This window comes from Magnolia sinica, chromosome 5 (assembly GCF_029962835.1).
Source record: "Magnolia sinica isolate HGM2019 chromosome 5, MsV1, whole genome shotgun sequence".
In the NCBI taxonomy this organism is placed as follows: domain Eukaryota; kingdom Viridiplantae; phylum Streptophyta; class Magnoliopsida; order Magnoliales; family Magnoliaceae; genus Magnolia; species Magnolia sinica.
The window spans coordinates 26,665,698-26,693,425 of record NC_080577.1 but is presented as its reverse complement, the minus strand read 5'-3'; the positions used below and the strand labels follow the sequence as shown (position 1 = coordinate 26,693,425).

Below are 27,728 nucleotides of genomic sequence, written 5' to 3'. Positions count from 1 at the left end.
ATGGCCTGGGATTGCAATATATGGTTTAAATCATTCAAAGGAAAAGGTAGATGGGCAAATATCAATATCTCAATAATTTCTTTTTAATCCTCATGTGACCTACCCAATAGTGATTACCCACAAGTGGGCCCCAGTTTCCAATGTCCAAAACTTTCTTCAATTGAATACTTGACAATGACTCTATTTTCTTTCTTAGTAGTATTTTTCATGGTCACCAATCGAGTGGTGATAGACCATCTAGGTTATTTTAACTTTATGGGCCATCCACAGCATGGATGGCCCATCATTTAACCAGTTTGGATGACTGCACCATGGACCCCACCGATACAGACTTAAACAAGGCGAACCTGTACATATATTCAACATCCGATCGAGGGTTGTGTAATACCTTTTTTCGTGTGTTAACGTTGGATGGATTGCAGGTTTCATTACATACTGCTTCCCATGTATCACTTTTGGACGGATAGCAGAAGTGTTGGATGAAGGGCGGAGTTGTAAGTATGCCGTTTCTTTTTCTTTTTGTTTTTTAATAAGAAAGATATAATCGTTGAACAACATGATTTGGGTATGTTTGGATGCAAAATCAGGTTGAATTGTAATCCTAATTTATTACAATAAGACACGCCAGAAATCAAGTGTTGAATTTGCTTCTGTATTTTTTATTATTATTATTTTTTTTTTTTCAAGATAGTTTAATTTATAGGGTTTGCCCCTAGATGGGAGATGCCCAGGAAAAATTCTTGGATCGAATATTTCAACCTTTTGATTATACAAAGGTTACAATGACTGGTAAAAGAGCATAATTATAAAAAGGTTAAAACAATTCATTCGGGATCTTCCGGTTGTTGAGTTTCCAACAATCAAAGCGATAGCAACATACAAACGGCTTAAGGGGACTTAGCAAAAGTCCCTGTGTAGACTCGGCATAGCTGGAGTGTAACCTAGATTCAAAGGCTAAAGTCCTGATACATCATACTACAAGATATCAGGATGTATATTCGAGCAAGCCTCAAATAAAATTACGTTGCTTAAAAAGTTAGGGACCTGAAAGGTTTGTAGTTGCCAGTTGCTGCCTGCGTTGTTATTTCAACCTAAATTGGTAGGCATACTGCATGTACCATGTGAATCTCGATCCTTTGTTTGGGACTGCTTGTTGCAATGATTGGGCCATATCATCAGAGACTGCATTTAATGCAGCAATGCTGATAACGGCAGTAAGGATGTGGACTATCAATGATGCAGAAAACAAGAAATTCTGCTTATCATCACAGACTGCATTTAATGCAGCAATGCTGATAACGGTAGTGAGGATGTGGACTATCAATGGTGCAGAAAGGAAGAAATTCTGTTTGTGACAAGTGGAGGATCCAGATTGGTACCACATATGCCAGCATGGCAGGAAAGTGCAATATCCTAGCAATATATTAGGTGGTTCTGACCGTGCTAGACATTCTCACCCAAAAAAAACTCAGCTGATGCAAGGAAGAGAATGAAATGTGTTTTTTTTTTCCTTTAAGATCAATGTCTTTTTCAAGTAGTAAATAACTTAAATTCATGAGGAAATAAAAAAAAAAAAGGAAGAAAGAAGAAAGAAACTCAACTATTTTTAGTAAATAATAATTTAAGATTGCTCGATTACATCATTTATACGGAAGACTCAAAATCCTAATTTGAAATTATCCAAAACAACAAAAAAAAAAAAAAAAAAAAAATCTTTTCAAAAATTATATTTGTTAAAAATAAAAACATCAAATAAACATTACCAGAACGTTCCCATCATTATTACGAGCAACTTTTAAAAATATATAATAATAAAAATAAATAAATAATCAAACTATAAAAATAAGGTGATATGATGAAAATAAAAATTTTCAAAAAATAAGTAAATTTTTTCTAATATTTTGATTTTGACTCTCAAAACAAGCGTTTCTCACGAAACAGACGTTTGTGACTAGCTACACAAGTCGTTTAACCCCATAAGCACTGTTACATAAAGATTGATAGGTCGTGCGTTTCGTAACAGTGCCCAAATTAAAAGTTATGGCTGTTTTATAGTCAACGCTTTAAATAACAATTTCTCAATATTTGGAATGAATCTCTTCGAACTGGACACGCTTAGGGCCCAGTTGCGTTATGCCTTACGTATGACTAAGCCCAATTTTGACAAATTACTTTCATTTGCATTCGGGCTTCTTTTGATCCAATTGTGCTAAGAATGAATATACGACGTGTTTTACATCAATCTCCACTTGTAAAGAACACATCCACAAGTTATTCAATGGACTTGATTCATGATACTCATACAGATCTACTACATTGAAAGTCTGTGAGATTTCTAAGCCCTTGGAAAGATCAATAACATATGCATTATCATTGATTTTATTGAGTATCGAAACAGGGCCTATCTTTTTATTCCCCGGGCTTATAATATATTATAGTTGAAAACTTCTTCTTGCACAAGTGAACTAGCACATTATCACATACTCCAAATATCTTTTATCACTAATGTTTATCAATTGTGTCCTTATACTTGGCATTAAATTCTTGTAAATTCTTTAAAATGTTTGTGGGTTCTTCTTTTTCCTCTTTACGATCAATGCATAGATCTCTCCCACCTCCTTAGATTCTTTAACGAAGTCTTATATGGTTAGGAGAGATCGCTCATCAACTTTAGAAGCCTTAGATTGATTTTCTGTTCTCGTAAGGATGAGGATAATCTTTCTACCATCTTTAACAAAAATGAATATATTATCACAACCTCTATGTGTGGTGGACTAAGTAACATGCGACAAGCCTCCATATCAACTATGTTATACATTACTTCATCTTTATAATATTTAGCAATGGAGATGGGAATACGATATTGTTCAGTTACCTTTATTTCACCGGCCTTCTTGATCCACATTAAGGAAGAGTCGTGCGCCGTTACTAACAGGGCACTCGTGCTACTCTAACTCGTTTCTCTTTTCAAGTATAAGGAGGGGTAGGGGTGTACATGAACCGAGTTAGCTTGGTTAGCTCGCTCGACTCGACTCGAAAAAGCTCAATTCGACTCAGTTAGAAACTAAGTTCGAGCCGAGTCAAGCTAACTTTTTGAGCTCAAAAAATTTTTTAGCCGAGTTCGAGCTTGCCCGAGCTCAACTCGACTCAGATCAAACCCTAACTTGAATCGAATCGAACCAGCTCAATGACTCGATTATTTTGAATCTTTGATATTGATGTTGCTCAGCAAGTGTTTGATGAAATGACTCGATGAAGTGTTAGCTGGTGGCGAGGAAGGTATGGATATGAAACAAATACCCTCGTATCTTGATTTTTATGTTGCATGCTAAGTATTTGATGAAATACCTTTAAACCAAAGTTGTTGCTTTACATTTCGTGAGAAATTGAAAGTGCACTCATTTGAGAAAACGCTGCAAAGGCTCAATCTTGGCTCGAACTGGCCCGAGCTGCTAACCGAACTGAGTCGAGCTGGCCAGTCAGGCTCGAGGACCAAGTCGAGCCGAGTTTGAGCTGGGGTCAACTAGTGGCTGAGCCGAGTTGAGCTGTGCTAAGCTATACTCGTGTACACCCCTAGGGAGGGGGGCTTCTCTGCCTTCAATTGTAACTTTTCCATCATGGTCTTAGGCACGATATTCTCATTTTTCTTGCCATCAATGATCAAAACACGAATCTTTTGGTTCACAGTGCACTTTATTTGAAAAATGTTGTGTCGTTGTGAATCTATTTCTTTTTTAGCATGTACAATAACTTCCTCACGATCAGAGACTTGTTGTGATCTTCGTTAGTCCATTTGTCCTCTTCATAATCATCCTCGGCATGTTCAACATCTTCGACTTTCAGATTGTCCTCTCCATCTTTTGCCTCCCCATCATTAATGGCCAGATTAGTCATCCGCCTCTGATGACACATATTGGATCGGTGACTAGGTTGACCACATCAATAGTACTCATTTAGTTGAGATGAAGCATAGGGGTTAAGGTTTTTATTTGAACCAATAACATTGGTTGTTTCCCTTTAAGGTCTAACTTAGCCACACTTTGAATCTCAATTTGCGGCTAAGGAGGTCAAGGACGCCCCCACAGGATCCTTTCCCATGACTATGTTGCAACGCATGAAGGTTTAATAATAGTCACCCTTTTTACAACATAGTCTCATACATTGGGATGCTCAATTATATCTCTACTCAAGTGGTCAACTTGACGGCCTTCTTCATAATCAAGATGGGTTGCATTTGGAGTCGATCTTGAATCGTCATACGAAAACCATCAGTGAATCCGGAAACATTCTGCAACTCAGTCTTGACCAAATCGTTTCTTATAGACATTCACTAGAATTCCTTTGTATAATCTCTCACTGATTGGCAACCTTGCCGACAATTGTGGCATTGTGGGAATAATACATGGTCATAATCAATTGACAAAAATCGTGTCCGCATCAATTGCTTCATTCGCTACCGTGTTGGGATCACCACTTTCATCTGCCTAATATGTCAATTTTCGAGTGATTCCCACCAAGTCGAGGCTCCGCACTTCAGCTTGTAGGCCATGAGTTTGACATTTTTCTCCTCAGAAACCTCTATATAGTCAAAAAATCGATCCACTTCAAGAAACCAATCATGGAAGTCCTCTATTTTAAGTTGACCAATGAGGCTAGGTGTCACGCCCTAAACTCGAAAACTGGGCTAACAAAATTCCCGATTGCCGAATCCAGTGCCAACAACTTCTGTAGTACCCCATTCTCGGCTCTCGGCGTCCATATGCCAGATTCCGATCCTGGGATCGAACAATGAGGATTTTCCAATGTATATTTTACTCGTAAGAAGTATAACCACAATTATACCCAAATCACAAAGGCAACATCATCATCACATATCCACTAATATAAACATTTGAATACATTACTGAAAGGAAAATACATATATCAAAAATAAAAGCTCCAGAAGACGGCTGCACACTCCAAGCTTGACGCTGCTGCAACCATATGCCACCTGCACGCATCTATCATGCATAAGCTTATAGAAAGCTTAGAGGGTGGTGAAAGTCTATGCACAAGGTAAGTGCCAAGTATATACAATGTTATAAATCATATAATATCAGGGTAAGCGAAAATACTAGCAATCCATAAATCGTACAATAACAGAGTAATGCAGAAACATACTAGTAAGTCCACGAATGCTATCAGTCATATCATGGATATGCAATGTAAAAACATAATAAGCCAGTATGATATACTGAGGAGAGTCATAAAGAGTTATATATCAGATGTCAAGGATTCAATGCAATATGCAATTCCTGATGAGTTCACAAATATCGTCAGTCGTATTTAGGCCATACAGAAACATAGTAACCCAAAATGCTATATGCCACGGATGTAATGCAATATGCGGTGCGAATGAAATAACCATGCTAGAGTGTGAAGTCGGGATGATAGTACGTAGTATCGCAGGCTACGGGATCTACCAAAAGGGACTTCTATCCAAACTAGTCTCATACCTAAATTTGTATAGTCAGACTCAATGTGGTAAATTGCTGATCTCAGGTTAATCGCAAGGCCCAACAGAAATCTTGACCATTGCGAAGGTACACGTAACAAATAGTCGCGCACCACCAACTCGAGTGGATAGTGAATGAATGAGTATGCAACTCCTACTCAATAGGTCCACGTATCAGTACTGTACATCTCTAGGATCATCACCAGGGTCTAATACAGTCTACGTCAGCTTACCGCCCCATCAAGCGCACAATACAACTGGGTAAGTGGAAGAGACCTCACTACCCGCCTATCAATATCAGCCCAGCTCGTCGATAGCGGACCCATTTAAGAGCTGGTTAGACTCAACCCAGCTATACTTACTCCCTCAAGCGGGTAAGGCCACACTCCCTCCTAACCGACCATGACACAGTGGGAGACGCGACCTACTGGTATACGGCCCTCACGCGCTCTTATATATCCACTCGGCCTCGACGTTGGGGCATCCTCTAGTACCAAGAGGGTTTGGGAATTTTCACCCAGAGCCATCTATGGCAGCCTGATGCTAATAACAGATTTTCGGTGTCCCATTTAGCCATTCACGACATGAATGTGGAGGTTATGGCCCTGATGTCGCTAGGGCGTACAGTAATCACCATCACACAATGCGAGATGCAGGAATCATGTAGTCCAATCATGCATCAATCCTACGCATACCATGCGCTCATGTGGGATAACTCCACCTATCAGGGAGTCTCATAAACCACCTGCACTATGGCATATGTAATGGTCAATCACATCTCAAAACAAACATGCAGATGATGCGTATGGGCATGTATCATGATGCTATGCTGTCACATACTCATATTCGGTATCAATAACCGGCCTCGATAATGTGCATTGATGATCGACCTTGACAATGTGGACATTTAACCAACATTGCCCCAAGGAGTGGCCCACATAGAGCCTAACGTATAGTGGACCCATGGCCTCACAAAGGACCTAATATACAACACCATGGGCCCCACTCAAGGGCTTAATACACATCACAATAGGCCTCTCCCATGGGCCTAATATACATCACAATGGACTCCATCGCCTGGCCCTCAAATGCATCGCAATGGGCCTCATCACATAGGCCTAATATACATTACAATGGGCCTTTAACACGGGCTTGAATACACATCACAATGGGCCTCAAATACAGGCTGCATATACATCACATTAGGTCTCGTCAATTGGCCTTGGCAATCAGAATCGGCCTTAGTGGTCGGCCTCGACAGTCGGAATCGGCCTCGATAATCGGAATCGGCCTCGACAATTAGAATCGGACTCGATAATCAGAATCAACCTCGATAATCGGAATCAGCCTCGATAATAGGCCTCAACAATCAAAATCGGTCTCGATAATCAGAATTGGCTTCGATAATTAGAATCAACCTCGATAATCACAATCGACCTCGATGATAGGTCTCAACAATCAGAATCGCCCTCGATAATTATAATCGGCCTTAATGATAGGTCTCAAAAATTGAAATCGGCCTCGATAATCAGAATCGGTCTCGATAATCAGAATTGGCCTCGACAATTGGAATCAGTAACCAGCCTCTACGCAAGGCAGGATCCATGGATGGACAGTCAATGATGGACCAAGCAATATCAATGGGGCCCAATCGTTTGGGGTAACCCACTAGAGAATGACAAGAATGGGCCTAACCAGGCCTAAGGGAAGGTCACAATGTGGACGTTTAACCATCATTACCCATTAATGTGGACCTTTAACCAACATTGCTCCCAAGGAGTGGCCCACATAGGGCCAGACATATAGTGGGCCCATGGCCTCACACAAGGGCCTAACACACATCGCGATGGGTCACATCCATGGGCCTTATACATTAGGTGGGCCGCATCCTATGGGCCACATATACATCATAATGGGCCTCTGGCACAAGCCTTCTATACAACACTAAGGGCCACATCCCATGGGTCTCAAATATATCACAATGGGCATCTACCCATGGGCTCCAAATACATCACAATGGGCCTTAACCCATGGGCCCCAAATACATCACAATGGGCTTCAACAAGGGTCTCATATACATCATAAAGGGGGCCTCTCATATGGGTCCAACATACATCACATCAAGGTGGGGCCCACACATCAATTAGAGGTCATTATAGACCATTTCCCAAAAAAATAAATCCCATCAAAGATCGTTTGGACCATACCACAAATAACAATGGAGATGATGATTTTCACCGTTAGAACACACAGGGCCCACCACAGAAAATCGTGGGAGCAGCCACACTCACTATTTTCAATGGTGGGGTTCGCTTGAACTTTAAATCTATCTGATTTTCTTTGTGACGCCATAAAATGATCTCTAACAATGGTTGGACAGGATAGGTACAACACATGCATCATGTGGGCCACACATATCCAGATGGATAGTGTGGAATATAAAACATATCACGGTAGGGTTCTACAGATGGATGGATGGCATGATAAACACAAACATCAAGGTGGATACCCAAGGCTCCTGTCCATCCCAGCCAAACGGGATGGACGGTTTAGATAAAACCATACATCACAGCGGTCTCCACATGGCACCGTCCAGATTGGACGGTGTGAGTACAACACTACATCATGGTGGCATTCCACCGTCCAGCTGGACGGTGGGGACACAACACAGACATCATGGTGGGATCCACACATGCCACAAGGCAGGCCCCACCTCTAGCTGACGTTAATAGAACAGCTATTTAGTTGGTGCGTGGTAGCCCAGCCAATCCATCTCCACCGTATGTGGGTCCCACGTGGGGCCCGCCATAACGTTTATTTCCATCCAATCTATTCATAAGGTCACAAAGACCTGAGTTAAGAGGCAAAACAAATTTCATATAGATCCAAAACTTCTAAGACCCAAAAAGAATTTCAATGGTAGGTGTTCAATCTCTTACTATTAGTGGTGTAGACCACCTGAATGCCAAGAACGGCTGATTTTTGGGATGTCCCGATAATTAAAGGAGACCCACCAAGTGCATGGTGTTGATATTCAACATACATCATGATGGGGCCCGTGGTAGGGGCCACAGTCCCACCTTCACACAAGCAGCAAGGACGTTGCTTGACGCTGACAGCAACAGCGTCCTTCATATATAAATATATATATGATTTCTCGTGATTTTTCATAGGTGGGCCCCACATCATGATGATCCAGTCCGCCTGCTAGGTTCTATGGCCCAGGACGCATCTAACAAGCCCAATATTCAGCATGTTTTGATGCATAGAAACATCACAGCAGGCCCTAACAGATTTAACAATATGATTGACTATTTTCTATGATATGGCCCGGCAGAGATTCGGATTGGCTTCATTTTTTGGGCTAAACGCCTAAAATGAGCTGGGAAATAAGGTGGACTGTGTGGATACATTACATATATCAAGGTGGGGTCCACAAGAGTATGACCCATCCACTTTGAGTCAAAGCTGATATCCATGTTTTTCCCTCCAGCAACGTCTTGTGCTAGATGGTGAATAACAACACATGCTATGTGGACTCCACCGTCCCTTACCGATGGACAGCATGGGTGAAACACATATATCATGGTGTGACCCGTCAAACGGACGGCCTGGACCATACATCATGCGGGTCCACAATGCTTAAAAAAAGGGAGAGAGAGAGAGAGAGAGAGAGAGAGAGAGAGAGAGATGAGATGGAGGGACCCCGCCACTATGGGCCCCTCAAGATTACAACACATACATCAAAATGGGTCTCACATACAACTGGGCCCTCAAATGGAAATCAACGGTAGATCACCCACCTATCGGCCTTCTTCTTTAGCTCCTTGGACTCCTATGCTCCTTGCCTTCAATTTTGATGGAGGTTGATGGAGATTGGAAGGTTGAGATGGGAGATGAAAGAGTGGGAAAGTGGGCCACACTTGGCTTTGGGGGAATTTGGAGAGCTTGGACGTTGGGTGCTTCTCTTGGGAGTTTGGAGAGTTGTTGTTTATAGAATGAGAGAGAGAAGAGTGATGGATGAAAAGAGATGGCTATAATGGGTGTTGTAAGGAATGGAGATGGAAAGGTATGAGTTTGGTTGAAATTGAGTAAAGAAGGAATGGGTGGGGAGAGAGAGAGTTGACTTGGAGGAAAATAGGGAATGGATGCTTGTACTTGTGATAGGGTGAGGTATCATGGGATATGGATGATGTACTTGACTTGATTGATGTGACAAATCATAGAGATTCTCTCAGAATTCGCAACGCACGGCATTGTTCGAAATGAACGCGGGCCCACATCTCCTGGCCTGGGTATCGCATCGGCGCGTGAGACGCGGTGTTGGAACTGTGGCGATGACGTGGTCGCTAGGGTACAAGTTTTGGGTCGAGTCGACTCCGGTTTGTAGGACTCAACTTAGGATCACGCGCAAACGTCGGACATATGTCGAGGGTTGCTGAAATTCGACCGGGAGGACCACGGAAGCTTATGAAACGGTATGATCTAAGATACAGGCCTTACAACTCTCTTCTCCTAATAAAAATTTTATCCTCAAAATTTACTAATGTCACAAATAGACATAACTCATAAAAGAGGAAAAATTGTTTCACTATGAAAAATCAGAAACATAACATACGAGTGCAGTCAAACAATAAGGAGATGGGGATAACACTCGCAAATCTCAGTCTCTTGCTTCCAGGATGTCTCTTCCACGAGCAATCTAGCAAGACGATGCATGGGCCAAGTTGCACAAATCATCGACGACTCCTCCTGATGCCTGAGGATCCTACTGCTTTTGTTGCCGCTGTTGGGGTCTCGGCAGCGGATATTGTCATCGTTATTGCTGCTGTTGAGGACGGGGGCACTCGCTCTTACGATGTCCTATCCCACCACATCCAAAGCAAGTACCTGTGAACTGACAGAGAGGAGGTGTTGGAGGTACTACTGGTGCCCTCAGCTGATGCTACTGCAGTCGGGGGCACTCCTACCTACAGTGTCTTATCCCACCTTATCCATAACAAGCACCGGAAAGTTACCTCAAAGGTGGTGCCAAAGGTCCTACTGGTACTCTGGCGGCTTGGTAGGTTGCGCGTCTCCGCTGCTATCGACGTTGTCTGGAGCTAACGGAGGGCGCCCGCCTCTTCCGGCCTTCTCTCTGAAAAATGGCATTTATTGCTTACAATATCAACTGCAGCTGGTCCGCACTCACAGACACGATCGGTGCTGTGAGAAACTCGAACAAGGGTGTAGAAGTCTCGGGTGGGGGAACAGGAATCTCAGGCAGAGAAGCGGAAGTCGCTCGAGTTACTTGCTTGGGTGTCATATCCTACAAGAAGGAACAAGGGCCTATTACCCTTAGGCACTCTCGAATACATACACGATGGGGAGCTATATCAGGAAGTTTCTAAGTTATTCGAACTCGGGGATCTAATCATTCTAAGTTCTTAACAATCATAGAGTGCAGGGTAACTATCAGCAGATACGTGATGTTATCCTCAGGTATTCTCAAGTTATGCTTTGATACCAACTTTTGTCACGTCCCAAACTCGGAAACCAGGCTCACAAAATTTTCGATTGCCGAATCCAGTGCCGACAACCTCCGTATTATCCCATTCTCGGCTCGTCCACATGCCAGATTTTGATCCTGGGATCCTACAAGGAGGATTTTCCAATATACATTTTACTCGTAAGAAGCATAACCACAATTATACCCAAATCAAAAAGGCAACATCATCATCACATATCTACTAATATAAACATTTGAATACAGTGCTGGGAAATACATATATAAAAAATAAAAGCTCCAGAAGACGGCTGCACGCTCCAAGCTCAACGCTGCTGCAACCCTATGCCACCTGCACGCATATATCGTGCATAAGCTTATAGAAAGCTTAGAGGGTGGTGAAAGTGTGTGCACAAGGTAAGTGTCAAGTATGTAATACAATGCCATAAATCATACGATATCAGGGTAAGCGGAAATACTGGCAATCCATAAATCGTACAATAACAGAGTAATGTGGAAACATACTGGAAGTCCATGAATGCTATCAGTCATATCAAGGATATGTGATGCAAAAATATAATAAGCCGGTATGATATACTGAGGAAGCAATGTAGATCAGCTATGCAAATGAGGAGTCATAAAGAACCATATATCAGATGTCAAGGATTCAATACAATATGCAATTCCTGATGAGTTCACGAATATCGTCAGTCGTATCTAGGCCATACAAAAACATAGTAACCCAAAATGCTATATGCCACGGATGTAATGTAATATGCGGTGCGAATGAAATGACCATGCTGGAGTGTGAAATCAGGATGATAGTACGTAGTGTCGCAGGCTACAGGATCTACCACAAGGGACTTCTATCTAAACCAGTCTCATACCTAAATTTGGATAATCAGACTCAATATGGTAAACTTCTGATCTCAGGTTAGTCGCGCGCCCCAACTGAAATCCTGACTATTGCGAAGGTACACGTAACAAATAGTTGCGCACTACCAACCCGAGTGGATAGTTAATGAATGAGCATGCAACTTCTGCTCAATAAGTCCATGTATCAGTACTGTACATCTATGGGGTGATCATCGGGGTTTAGTATACTCTATGCCAGCTTGTAACCCCATCAAGCGCATAATACAACTGGAAAAGTGGAAGAGACCTCACTACCCACCTACCAATATCGGCCCAGTTCATCGATAGCGGACCCATTTAAGAGCTGGTCAGACTCAGCCTATCTATGCATACTCCCTCGGGCGGGTAAGGCTACACCCCCTCCTAACCGACCACGATATAGTGGAAGATACGGCATACTAGTATACGGCCCCCATTCGCTCATATATATCCACTCGGTCTCGACGTTGGAGTGTCCTCTGGTACCAAGAGAGTTTACGAATTTTCATCCAGGGCCATCTATAGCGGCCTGATGGTAGTAACAAATTTACGGTGTCCCATCTGGCCATCCACGACATGAATGTGGAGGCTATGGCCCTGATGTCGCTAGGTCATACAGTACAGTAATCACTATCACACAATGCGAGATGCATGAGTCACGCGGTCCAATCATGCATCAATCCTAAGCATATCGTGCGCTCATGTGGGATAACTCCGCCTATCAGGGAGTCCCATAAACCACTTGCACTATGGCATATACAATGGTCAATCACATCTTTTAACAAACATACAGATGATGCGTATGGGCATATATCATGATGCTATGCTGCCACATACTCATAATTGGTATCAATAACCGGCCTCGATAATTGGCATCGATGATCAGCCTCGACAATATGGACATTTAACCAATATTGCCCCAAGGAGTGGCCCACAGAGCCTAACGTATAGTGGACCCATGGCCTCACAAATGGCCTAATATACAACACCATGGGCCCCACTCAAGGGCTTAATACACATCACAATAGGCCTCTCCCATGGGCCTAATATACATCACAATGGACTCCATCGCCTGGCCCTCAAATGCATCGCAATGGGCCTCATCATATAGGCCTAATATACATCACAATGGGCCTTCAACATGAGCTTGAATACACATCACAATAGGCCTCAAATACGGGCTGCATATATATCACATTAAGTTTCGTCAATCGGCCTCGGCAATTAGAATCGGCCTTGGTCGCCGGCCTCTACATTCGGAATCGGCCTCGACAATCAAAATCGGCCTCAATGATCGGCCTCAACAATCAGAATTGGCCTCGACAATCGGAATCATCCTCAATAATCAAAAACAGCCTCAATAATCAGAATTGGCTTCGATAATCAGATTTGACCTTGATAATCATAATCGGCCTCGATGATAGGCCTCAACAATTGGAATCGGTCTCGATAATCAGAATCGGCCTCAATAATTAGAATCGACCTCGGTAATCATAATTGACCTTGATGATAGGTCTCAACAATCAGAATTGGCCTCGATAATTATAATCGGCCTCAATGATAGGTCTCAACAATCGAAATCGGCCTCGATAATTATAATCAACCTCGATAATCAGAATCGGCCTTGACAATTAGAATCGGTAACTTGCCTCTACGCAAGGCAGGATCCATGGATGGACAGCCGATGATGGACCAAGTAATATCATTAGGGCCCAATCATTTGGGGTAACCCACTAGAGAATCACGAGAATGGGCCTAACCAGGCCTAAGGGAAGGTCATAATGTGGACGTTTAACCATCATTACCCATTAATGTGAACCTTTAACCAACATTGCTCCCAAGGAGTGGCCCACATAGCACCGAACATATAGTGGGCCCATGGCCTCACACAAGGGCCTAACACACATCGCGATGGGTCACATCCATGGGTCTCTCATACATTAGGTGGGCCGCATCATATAGGCCACATATACATCACAATGGGCCTCAAGCACGGGCCTACTATACATCACAAAGGGCCATATCTCATGGGTCTCAAATATATCACAATGTGCCTCTACCCATGGGCTCCAAATACATCACAATGGGCCTTAACCCATGGGCCCCAAATACATCACAATGGGCCTCAACAAGGGTCTTATATACATCATAAAGGGGGCCTCAACAAGGGTCTTATATACATCATAAAGGGGGCCTCTCATATGGGCCCAACATACATCACATCAAGGTGGGGCCCACACATCAATTAGAGGTCATTATAGACCATTTCCCAAAAAAAAATCCCATCAAAAGATCATTTGGACCATACCACAAATAACAGTGGAGATAATGATTTTCACCGTTAGAATGCACAGGGCCCACCACGGAAAATTGTGGGAGCAGCCACACTCACTATTTTCAATGGTAGGGTCCACTTGAACTTTAAATCTATCTGATTTTCTTTGTGATGCCATAAAATGATCTCTAACAACGGTTGGACGGTATAGGTACAACACATGCATCATGTGGGCCACACATATCCAGATGGACGACGTGGAATACAAAACATATCACGGTAGAGTTCTACAGATGGATGGATGGCATGATAAACACAAACATCAAGGTGGATACCTAAGGCTCCTGTCCATCCCAGCCAAACGGGATGGACGGTTTAGATAAAACCATACATCACAGTGGTCTCCACATGGCACCGTCTAGATTGGACGGTGTGAGTACAACACTACATCATGGTGGCATTCCACCGTTACAACACAGACATCATGGTGGTGTCCACACATGCCATCAAGGCAGGCCCCACCTCTAGTTGACGTCAATAGAACAACTATATAGCTGGTGCGTGGTAGCCTAGCCAATCCATCTCCACCGTAAGTGGGTTCCACGTGGGGCCCACCATAACGTTTATTTCCATCTAATCTTTTCATAAGGTCACAAAGATCTGAGTTAAGAGGCAAAACAAATTTCATATAGATCTGAAACTTCTGAGACCCAAAAAGAATTTCAATGGTAGGCTTTCAATCTCTTACTGTTAGTGGTGTGGACCACCTAAATGCTATGAACAGTTGATTTTTGGGATGTCCCAATAATTAAAGGGGACCCATCAAGTGCATGGTGTTAATATTCAACATACATCATGGTGGGGCCCGTGGTGGGGATCACCGGCAGCAAGGACGCTGCTAACAGCGTCCTTCATATTTATATTTTTTTATTTCTTGTGGTTTTTCATAGGTGGGCCTCACATCATGATGATCTAGTCCACCTACTGGGTTCTATGGCCCGGGATGCATCTAACAAGCCCAATATTCAGCATGTTTTGATGCACAGAAATGTCACAACGGACCCTAACAGATTTAACAATATGACACACTATTTTCTATGATATGGCCCACCAAAGATTCAGGTTGGCTTCATTTTTTGGGCTCAACGCCTAAAATGAGCTGGGAAATAAGGTGGACGGTGTGGATACATTACATATATCAAGGTGGGGTCCACATGAGTGTGACCCATCCGCTTTGAGTCAAAGCTGATATCCATGTTTTTCCCTCTAGCAACGTCTTGTGCTGGACGGTGAATAATAACACATATGCTATGTGGACTCTACCATCCCTTACCGGTGGACAGCATGGGTGAAACACATATATCATGGTGTGGCCCGTCAAACGGACGGCCTGGACCATACATCACGCGGGTCCACAATGCTTAAAAAAGGGGGAGAGAGAGAGAGAGAGAGAGAGAGAGAGAGACGAGATGAAGGGACCCTGCCACTATGGGCCCCTCAAGATTCCAACACATACATCAAAATAGGTCCCACATATAAGTGGGCCCTCAAATAGAAATCAACGGTAGATCACCCACCTATTGGCCTTCTTCTTTAGCTCCTTGGACTCATATGCTCCTTGCCTTCAATTTTGATGGAGGTTGATGGAGATTGGAAGGTTGAGATGGGAAATGAGAGAGTGGGAGAGTGGGCCACACTTGGCTTTTGAAGAACTTGGAGAGCTTGGAAGTTGGGTGCTTCTCTTGGTAGTTTGGAGAGTTGTTGTTTAGAGAATGAGAGAGAGAGGAGTGATGGATGAAAAGAGATGGATGGAATGGGTGTTGTAAGGAATGGGGATGGAAAGGTATGAGTTTGGTTGAAATTGAGTAAAGGAGGAATGGGTGGGGAGAGAGAGAGTTGACTTGGGGGAAAATAGGGAATGAGTGCTTGTACTTGTGATAGGGTAAGGTGTGTTCACTCCCCAAGTATAGGGTTGTGATGTAGTAATAAACTCGGTAAGACCGAGGTCGAATCCACAGGGACTGATACCTGTACGTTATCTGAAACCAAGTAGAACTAGAACTAGACTAAGGTGTGATCTAAACCAAATAGAATTTAAGGAATAATTATGGAATAATTATCTAAAACTTAAATAATTCAGAGAAGGGAAACTAGGGATTCAGAGGATCCACTTGTAGGGATCAGGGAGATCTTTTGCCTGCATCAGGAATCATGGAAATCAAACTGAACTTACTTGATCTGGTTTTCAAGAGATGAAAGGTATATGAATTAGAATGGATTCCATCATCTAACCATGCCCATGAGACAAAGCAAATAATAGGATTAAACTAATTACCAACCAATCAAAAGTACGCGAAAGTTAGGAAGGGTACGATCATCCAACCATGCCCAGGAGACGATGGTGAACAACAGGCTTCCTGACTTCATAAACATAAAAAGGGAAGGAAATACTCAAAGCCATTGCAGATCTATTGTAATTTCAGTCACAACACACCATTAAAAACTGAAAGTATTCCTTTAATTAAACGAAAATCAAATTCAGTTCATGAATTAAAATCAAATTAAAGGCAATGAATAAAATCCCCCATCTCACTACAAGCTTCACCTCTTAGCCCTAGCTAAGAGGTTTAGCCACTCATGATTGGCCTAAACCCAAAACAAATAGAAAGAAAAAACAAAATGAAAAAGAGAAGAAAAATAAAGAAAAATTTCTTATCTTTTCTCTCTCATCTTCTCTCTCTGTCTTCTTTTCTTCCGTCCTTCCTCCAATCAGCCGCACAACCTCTCTCACGTGCCAGCCACGTTCCAATCCTCTGCCGATGTCCAGCACGAACACTTCTTCTTTCTCTCTCTCTCTCTCTCTTGCTGCCAGTCCCACGGTCCAGCAACCTTGCTCAAACAGAACTCCACCCAAAACTCTTCCCAGCTGTGCACTCCCCCCTTTCAATCCTTTTTCTCCCCAAAAAAAAACCTCCCTGACCTTCTTCCGCATTCTCTTTTTATCTTCGAGGTATGAAGAGAGTCCCATTCGTGGCCGGAACCCGGACGGTTTACACAGCCAGCTACTCAAATCGCGTTCGTGGAAACGCAAACCGACTTGCGTTTGGAATGTGATTGCACGACCGTAATCAACTTGAGTGAAAATTTCTCCATGGCTAGCGTCAATCCTGGCTTGGGCCGGACGGTTTGGATCACCAATCCGATCCGCAGTGGCTCAAATCGGCGAAAATTCCGGATTTCCGGATCGCGTGAAGGAGGCGCGCACGTCCAGCTATCGTTGGTGGTCCCACTTCACGCGATTCGAGGAATCCACGGCGTCCAATCGTATTCTACTCACAAAATCGTTCGGATATGGTCGGTTTTGGATCGGCCCACCTGATTTTTCATATCACCGTTCAACCTGAGTTTCGACGGTCAAATCCGCTACACGCTGCTTTCTAGAAAAATTCCACCTAGGTGAGGTTAATAACCCTCCTCTGTACATAATGGACGGTCAGATTGACGATTTGGATGATGAATGGGCCCCACTGAGAGGAACCGTTACGCTGTTGCGTAATTGAAGAAATTTGAGTTTGAGTGGTCGGACCCCCATCTTATTATTTTTTTATGTGTCGGGCACTTGTGCACCTTCGCACGTGTCTCTGCATGTGTGGGTCCCATGGTGATGTTTGTAAGAAATCGCTCCATCCATCTGTTTTGACATGTAGTTTGAGGCGTTGAGGCCAAAATTGGAGTATATCCAGATATCGGGGCCCACATAATGATTAAAGGGGCTGATCTGTCCATTGGACCACTTCCACGAAGATCTAGGAGCTGAAATTTTACGTGTACGGTTTATTTATGGTCCTCGTGCCACGTATGAAGTTTCGAATCGATCGGATGGTGGGAACCCTATGATCTTGCATTCGGGACCAATTTCGTGCCACTTGAGCTTCAATTCCTTGATTTTCTTGGGTCCCTGATGTGTAATTCTTTGATCTTGGGTCTCTGGAGTCCGTCCCACGCTTTGGTGTCATCGGAGCGTTAAGTCCATGCTTTAAGCACCCATTTCGGTCCAGGCTCGTACATACACTCTGCATTATAAACACGATTAATCAGGCCTATTAAACGGTATCATGCTTGTAAATCCATGCAATAAATGGGTCCGATATGCAATATTTGACCCTCAACACAACCCCCAACCAGCATTTTGCTAGTCCCGAGCAAAGTATGCGAAAAATGAGTTGAGAATTACAGAACAATTTATAAACTCGAGTGATTTTTGCAGAGTAATCCAGATACTAGAAGTTTAAGATTCATGAATGTTGGATATTACTTTCTCCTAGACTCCAGTACATGGTAAACTTCATAATCAAGTTCAAAGTATTATTCCATTAATTAGAAAAATTCTAACCATTGAGATCCATGAATGTATAATCTAATCTCGACTTATCAACATTAAGATTCACCTTGATATTTAAGGATATCATTGGTAACAATGAGAGAATTCACGATAACTCTTCTTGGCTTACACATTATCTTTTTATTCTTTGAATTTTATTTTTTTTAATTTTTTTGATTTTTTTCATTATAACGCCAAGAAGAGGGATCAGATCCTCACCTATAGGGAGCAAACCTAAGGTAAAGTCTATACACCCAACTTTTTCACATATCATTCATGGGAATTAAATCTACACCTATGGGGAGCAAACCTAAGGTAAAGACCATTTGCCCAATCCTTTCAATTTTCCAAGTTGGTTCCTTTCATGTTTAGTGATTACCAAGTTAATCCTTTAATATCGAATGAAACCTTAATGTGTAAGCGAGATGTGTCCTGCGAATTCATGACTCAACCAATGTGTACAAATTCTAATAATGGATTAACAATTCAAACTTAGCTGTGAAATTCAATAGATAACTGAATCCAAGAGTCATAAAGTACCAACATCACGCATCTTGTAGTTCTAAATCCAAGATGGCCGTCAAAATCGCTTCGAATTCATCAAAATGTCAGAAAATTTTTAAAATTTTCACAACTTTTGTACAAGACCAAGAAAATGCTGATTAGGTGACCTAATCTCCCACCCCCAACCTAAAATCTACATTGTCCTCAATGTAAAAGAAATAAGCATGCGATGCTCATGGGACAAAAAGTAAATGAGAAGTGATGGAAAGATAATACCTGGATGAAAGAATCAAGAGGCTTTCCAAAGATTTCTACGTAGGAGCGGTCAGCACAAGAGAGAAACCAACGGAAGTAAAATAAAATAACAAGAATACAATCCTACCTATACCACTGTGGGAGGTGCGCGCGATTACAGTTAGCGGATGCAGCAAGCCTTTAAACCCCTAGGGTACCCTTAGTGGACGAGGTGTGGTCTCGGGCGGGTTTGCAGTCATGTTGCCCACCAACATTGAACTAATTAATGATAAAAGCGAAATGAAATGAAGAGCTGGGCTGCCTCCCAGGAGCGCTAAGTTTACCTTCTTCAGCCAGACAAATAAAGCAACTACCCTAGTCCTAAGAAAGCAAGGAAAAACTACTGAATCAAGCTACAAGGTTCCTCCTGGTAAACAGGATCGATCGGAGGCATGGACATGTCCTCGAATCAAATTTCTCGACAAATGGTTTCAATCGATGTCCATTGACTTTAAACTCCTTGCCATTGTTGGGATCTCTTATCTCAACGGCCCCATGCGGAAAAACAGTGACAACAATGTAAGGGCCGGTCCAACGAGATCGAAGCTTACCCGGAAAGAGATGTAATCGAGAATTGTACAAAAGGACCTTCTGACCAGGCGTGAATGATTTTCGCAAAATGTGTTGGTCATGAAATGCTTTCATCTTGTCCTTGTAAATTCTCGAATTATCATACGCATCATTCCGGATTTCTTCAAGTTCATTCAATTGAAGTTTGCGTAGCAAGCCAGCATTGTCTAGATTGAAATTAAGATTTTTGATTACCCAGTACGCTTTATGTTCCAGCTCCACAGGCAAGTGACAAGCCTTCCCATAGACAAGTCTAAAGGGAGACATTCCAATAGGAGTTTTAAATGCAGTACGGTATGCCCATAAGGCATCGGTCAATCGGATTGACCAATCCTTACGATCTGGGTTAACCGTTTTCTCCAGAATGTGTTTGATCTCCCTATTGGAAATCTCAGCTTGTCCACTTGTCTGAGGATGGTATGGGGTGCTCACCTTATGAGAGATACCGTATTTCTTCATTAAGCTCTCAAATGGTTTATTACAGAAGTGTGAGCCCCCATCACTAATGATGGCTCGAGGCGTTCCGAATCGAGAAAGGATGTTTTCTTTTAGGAATTTAATGACCGTGCGATGGTCATTCTTTCGACACGGAATCACTTCGACCCATTTAGTGACATAATCTACGGCGAGCAAAATATCCAGAATTCCCAAACGATTGGGGAATGGTCCCATGAAATCGATGCCCCAAGAATCAAATGCTTGATGATAAGAATGGGATTCAAAGGCATCATATTTTGACGGGACAATGCTCCCAATTTCGACAACGCTCACAAGCTTTGCAAAACTTATGAGTGTCCCTAAACATAGTGGGCAAGTAAAAGCACACTGGAGAATCTTGGCCGTGGTCTTTTTAGCGAAAAAGTGACCACCACAGGCCTGTGAGTGCAGAAGGAGATGACACTTTGATGTTCATTTTTTCGTACACATCTCCTTAGAATTTGGTCAGGCAATATTTAAATAAATAAGGATCATCCAGAAAAAGTTGTCCACCTCGGTGAAAAATTTCTTCTTATCTTTCGCAGATCCATTGTGTCGGTATGGCACCTGTAGCAAGATAATTAGCAATATCGTGAACCAAGGTGAATGGGAGACTACAAACAATTGTTCATCGGGGAACATGTCATTGATATGGGTCGCCTCAAGGGAATCGGAGGTATTAAGGCGAGAAAGGTGATCGGCCACTCGTTCTCTACTCCCTTTTTATCTTTAATTTTCAAATCAAATTCTTGGAGTAGAAGGATCCATCTTATCAGCGGGGCTTAGAATCATTCTTAGAAGAAGATACTTAGTGCCGCATGATCTGTGTAATAATGATCTTGGATCCGATCAGTAGGACCTAAATGTCCCAGGCGAACACTACGGCTAAGAGTTCCTTTTCCGTAGTCGAGTAGTTCACTTGGGCGAGATTTAAAGTCTACTTGCGTAATGAATGACGTGGGGCTTTTTATCTTTTTCTCCGGCCTAGGACCGCCCCAAGAGCATAATCGAAGCGTCGCACATAAGCTCAAAGGAAGGCTCCAATGGGTGGACGCATGATAGGTGCGGTGGTTAATATGCCTTTAAGCTTGGTGAAAGCTTCCTGGCATTGCTCGATCCACTCGTATGAGGCATCCTTTTGAAGAAGATTACATAATGGGCGAGAGAGGAGACTAAAGTCCTTTATGAATCGCCAAATCCTGCGTGTTCTAAGAAGGATCGCACGTCTCTGATGTTCTTGGGTGGAGGTAGGTTAGAGATAAGATCGATTTTTGCCTTATCTACCTCGATTCCTTTGGGCGAGATGATATGTCCAAGACAATTTCCTTTCCTTTTGAACCATGAAATGGCACTTCTCCCAATTAAGTACCAGTTCTTTTCTTCACATCTTTTGACACACATTTAAGACTTTCCAAGCATTTGTTGAAAGATGGACCAAACAGAGAAATCGTCCACGAAGACCTCTAGATATTGCCCCACCATGTCGGAAAAATACTATGCATACATCGAAAGGTGGCGGGGGCATTACATAGTCCGAATGGCATCCTTCGATAGGCAAAGGTGCCGTAGGGACATGTAAATGTGGTCTTTTCCGGGCTTCGAGGGGCTATCTCTATCTGGTTGTAGCGAATACCCGTCGAGGAAACTATAATAGGAATGACCAGCTAACCTTTCGAATCCGATCAATGAATGGTAAAGGAAAGTGGTCTTTCCTCGTGGCGGTATTCAACTTTTACGTAGTCAATGCACATTCTCAACCGGTAGTGACTCTAGTTGGCACGAGTTCATTATTGGCATTGGCTACGATGGTGATTAGGGACTCTTAAGGACCACTTGAGTTGGACTCACCCATTGACTATCGGATATAGGGTATATAATACCCACATCCAATAGTTTAAGAACCTCGGCTTTAATCACTTCTTTCATGTTTAAATTTAGTCTACGCTGTGATTACCGAGAAGTCTTCGCATTATCCTCAAGATAAATGCGGTGAGTACAAATTGAAAGGTCAATTCCCTTGAGGTCAGCTATCGTCCATCCCAGGGCTCCTTTATGCTCAATGAGAGTAGATATAAGCATACTCTCTTGTTCTTTCTCCGGGTGGGGAGAGATCACCACCGGGTATGTCTCATCTTGACCCAAATATGCATATTTCAAATCGGAGGGCAAAGGTTTTAGGTCAAGCTTCGGCGGCTTGAGGTTAGGCGGTAGAGGCACTTACATCGGTTTGTGGTAATTCTTCAAATTGTGGCCTCCATCGGTTAACTTCAAGTACCGGTGGCAATATCAAGCAAGGCGCACGTCTCCCTAATCATGTCATCATCAAAATCATGGGAGTGGGCCGGGCACATCTCTAGATGGTCGGAGGATAAGGTCAGAGGTGTCGTATCTTCCACGAAAGAGTCAATCATGTTAATGTCGTGGAAATCGCCATCATCCTCTGAGTTGCTGTTATTGAAAAAGATGTTTGACTCCAATGTCAAATTTCCAAAAGACATAGTCATGATACCATTCCTGCATTGATAATTGCATTTGATGTGGTAAGGAATGGGCGACCAAGAATGACGGGAATCGAGTGCTCATGTTATTGATGGGTTCGGTGTCCGGGATGATAAAATCTACAGGTAGTAAAATCTATCAACGGACTAACACATCCTCAATTATCCCTCTTGGTACACGAACGACGGCAAGTTGTAGTGTGGTTAGGGTGGGTTTTAATTCACCCAAACCTAATTGTTTGTATACCGAGTAGGGAATCAAATTGACGCTCGCTCCTAAGTCGAAGTGCGTGATCAATTCGATGGTTCCCGATTACACATGATATGGTTGGGCTACAGGATCCTTGAATTTCTGCGCACGTCTTGCTTGAGGATGGCACTCACTTTCTCGGCGAAGATTTTCTTTTGAATAATTTTTCGTCCCTTGGTCGTGGATAAGTCTTTTAGGAATTTGGCATATGAAGGAATCTGTTTCACGACATCAAGTAGAGGAATGTTGACTTTCACTTGTTTCAACACCTCTAGAATATCCTGAGAGTTAGAGAGAGGTTTTGGTGAAACCAACCGTTGGGGGAATGGAGCAACTGGCTTTTCTAGAAGTTCCGGTTCTACTTTTTGTGGGGCATCACTGGATTCATCATTGTTGTCCTCTTCTGGTTCTTGAGGCTTTTCGGGCCTAACAGGAAGAGTTTTATCAATGATCTTCCCACTCCTAAGAGTGATGGTGGATTTAGCATGCCCCATCTGATTTGAAGAGCTGGGATCATTACTCTCGTACTGCGGTTTAGGATTGGGGAGAGGTTGTGCAAGAAGCATCCCCTTTTCTATAACCGTCATACGAGAATCTATCTTTTGCATAAAATCTGTAATTCCCCGCATTGCCTGAGCTAGCTCTTGTATGGGATTTTGAACCGATTCCTCTTGAGGTTTCACTTGATTTGGATTTTGATTAAAGAAACCTGGAGGATTAGTTGTCTGTCCATTCTTCCAACTAAAGTTTGGATGATTTTTCCAGCCAGGGTTGTATGTATTGGAGTTAGGTCCAGTAAAAGGTCTTTGATAATTATTTACGGCATTGGCTTGTTCATTCAACACCCCTCGAAAGGCAGGTATTGTAGGACAGTTTTTAGTTGTGTGAATGTTGCAATCACAAATGCCGCAAATATTTTCATTGACCTTATCCTTCTTTCCTTCCATGGCCTCAACTTTCCTTATGAGCGTAGTCACTTTACACTTGAGATCATCCTCTTCTTTCAAGAGATATAATCCACCTTTCTCCTTTAATTGAGTCGGCCTAGACGTGGTGTTTGACTTTGGGTAATAGTCCCAAGATTGTGTTTTTTCAGCCAAACTGTCGAGGTAGTCCCATACCTCGTCGACATCTTTATTAATGAACTCTCCATTACACATTGTCTCGACCATTTGGCGCATAGAAGATGTCAGTCCATCATAGAAAAAATTTGTAATGCGCCACGTTTCAAATCCGTGTTGTGGGCATGAACTGACCAAATCTTTGAACCTTTCCCAACATTGGAAGAATGTTTCATCTTCCTTTTGGGCAAAGTTCATGATTGCTTTTCAGAGGGTAATCGTTTTATGATGTGGGAAGAATTTTTTTATGAATTTCCTCTGCATATCGTTCCATGTGCCAATGGATCTAGGACGCAGTGAATGTAACCACGTCTTAGCTTTCTCTTTTAAGGAAAAAGGAAAGAGTTTCAGCCTAATTGTATCCTCAGATACATTAGGAAAACATAATGTAGCTATAATCTAATCGAACTCTTTCAAATGTAAATATGGACTTTCTGATTCAAGTCCATGGAATTTGGGAAGGAGTTGGATAACTCCTGGCTTGATGTCCATTTGTCCTGTGTTTTCAGGAAAAATCATGCATGAGGGCGTACTCCCGCCGGTTGTAGATAATCTCGTAAAGTACGAGGCGGGGGTGCTTGTTGCACCTCATTCTCATCTTGGGTATCCTCCACCCTGGGTGGAAGTGGAGGAGGTTGGTCTTCAGCCATAACCTCAGTTAACTCCGGGGATTTCGAGCGGTGTCTAGTCTGCGATGGATAGTCAACCCCTCAACCAATCCTCCTTGGCCAAGAGACGTCGAGTGTTGTCACGGGCCCACTTGGGCAGGAAAACAAGGAATAGAAAATCTAGAAAGAAAGAGAGTTGGAAAGAAATAACCAAATTGGAGTCTGAGTTAAAACACAAAAAATAAAATAAAATAAGTTAGATTAAAAGAGAAGAACAATTCTTTAAAAGAAAGATAGAAGTGAACTAGCTTCTAAAAGAGAGAATTCCTAAAAGAAAGTGAAAATTTCTAAAATAAGTTAAGAGAGTCCTAAACTAGAAAGTAGATTAAAAAGAGAATTGAAAAATAGAAAGTAGGGAAGGAGTGTACCGAATTAGAGATTTCTATCTTAAAGGCCTACAAAATAGGAAGGTTAGTTTCTAAAGAATTCTAAAAATAAATTAGGAAACAAAATTAGTTTTTAAAAGTGTTAGAATTAGAAAGTTACTAAAATAAAACAAAAATAGAAAGTTAATTTCTAAGAAGGGAAAGAAATAACCTAAATTCTAAAAATAAACTATTTCCTACTAAAAGTGCTAGAATTAGAAAATTTCTAAAATTTAAACCCTAATTCTAAAAATATGAAAAAGTAAAGAGATTAGGAAGGAATTACCAATTGAGAAACTTATGTCCAGATCCTAAAATAGGAAAACAAGTTAGTTAAAAAAATCAAATAGAAATAAAAATCTAAAACTAAAGTTAATAAAATCTTAATCTCAACTATTTTAAAACTAATTAATTTCAAAGAATAGGAAATGACGCAAAAAACTTGTTCACTAAGTATAGGGTTGTGATGTAGTAATAAACTCGGTAAGGCAGAGGTCGAATCCACGAGGGTGATACATGTACGTTATACGAAAGTAGTAACTAGAACTAGACTAAGGTGTGATCTAAACCAAATAAAATTTAAGGAATAATTATGGAATAATTATCTAAAACTTAAATAATTCGAGAAAGGGAAACTAGGGATTAAGAGGATCCACTTGTAGGGATCAGATCTTTTGCTGTATCGGGAATCATGAAAATCAACGAACTTACTTGATACGGTTTCAAGAGATGAAAGGTATATGAATTAGAATGGATTCCATCATCTAACCATACCCATGAGACAAAGCAAATAATAGGATTAAACTAATTACCAATGTTCACTCCCCAGTGTAGGGTTGTGATGTAATAAACTCGGTAAGACCGAGGTCGAATCCAGGGACTAATCTTATATGAAAATAACCAGATCTAGAACTAGGCTAAGATGAAATTTAAACCAATTGTGATTTGAGAAATAATGGTGAAATATTAATCTAAACTTAAAGAATTCAGAGAAAGGGAACTAGGGATTCAGAGGATCCACTTGTAGAGATCAGGGAGATCTTATGCCCACTTCATGGATATTATACTGAACTTACTTGATATAGTTTTCAAGAGATGAAAGGTATAAGAATTAGGTATGATTTCATCGCAAATCCATGCCTAAGAGACAAGGTAAACAACAGAACTTAGACCAATCCATAACCAACTAAAAGATGTATGAGTGTTAGGAAGGATTCCATCATCCAACCATGTCTATGAGACGATGGCGAACAACAGGGTTTCCGAACATCAAAATAAAAGGAAAAGAATTATTCAAGCCATCACAGATCTATTGTAATTTAAATCACAACAAATCATTAATGACTAAAAGAATTTCTTAAATCAAAACATAGTCAATCAGTTCAGTTCAATCAAACCTGTAGAAACTCCCATCATGCCACAAGCTTCACCTCTTAGCCCTAGCTAAGAGATTTAGCCTAACATAATCATAGAAAAAAGAAGAAAAATAAAGAAAAAATACATAAAAATTCTAAACACTTCTCTCACCGCCTCTCTCTCTCTATCTCGTCCCCTATTCAAGCATACCCCCTTCTCCACGTTTGGAACTCTTTTATATCTTTTGGAGTGGTGGAAATTTTTTCCCCTTTGGGTTTTTCAAACTTGAAATTTGGGCTTGAAGGTTGTTTGTGTATGACCCAATTAAACCTTCTTAGAATTCCCTTTAAACCGTTTTAGGTTTCCCAATTGGGATGAAGGCCTTGATTGGAGGGTGGATCTATCCACTTGAAGGTTAGGTTTTCCAGGATGTTTTTCCAGATCCTTTCCAGCTTTTGGTGGGCGTTACGATTGCTCCTTTAAAATTTAAGGCGTATTCGGCGGTTTGGTTATAATGGTTGACGAGTCTTTCCCATTCCTTAGCGTATTTGGTTATTCTAGGCCTGTATCCCTTGAGATTTGCTTTTGATTTTTTCAATTTTAGGTATTTATTTGGTTAACCAGAGAGCAGTGTTCCTACCACCAATTCATGTCAGTTTTGTTTGATTACAAACTAATCCTACAAGGAATCCTTATCCTAAACAAATAGTTGGGTTTGAAATTCCAAATCCAATGTCAAACTCCTAATTAAAATTCAATGTCGGGGAATTAACCTTATCATAAGAAAAATTTGAAAACCCATTAAAATTTTTCTAATGCAAGCGAAACGTCAAGAGTTCCAAATTTTGTTTTTCCAAATAACAATTTTGACATGCAGCTTATGAAACTCTTTAATTCTGCACAATGAATTTCAAACGTTAAAAACTTTAAAGAATAATCTAGAAAAGGAAGAATTTACTCCGAATTTTTATGATACTAGGATTTCGATTAACCCAAAATTTTAAGGGTTTGTCAGGATTTCTCCAATTGATGAAATAGAAGTAATTTAAATCTCGAAAAGGGATTGATTTCAAATACCTTACAATGAGGGAGAATA

At 41.7% G+C, this 27,728-nt stretch overlaps 1 non-coding gene across 1 annotated transcript; it reads left to right on the top strand.

Moving 5' to 3' along the window:
* The first annotated feature begins 24,352 nt into the window (after positions 1-24,352).
* Positions 24,353-24,459, top strand: LOC131247514 (small nucleolar RNA R71). The gene has a single exon (XR_009171800.1). It is a non-coding gene; the product is annotated as a small nucleolar RNA R71 (small nucleolar RNA).
* Positions 24,460-27,728: the final 3,269 nt, after the last annotated feature.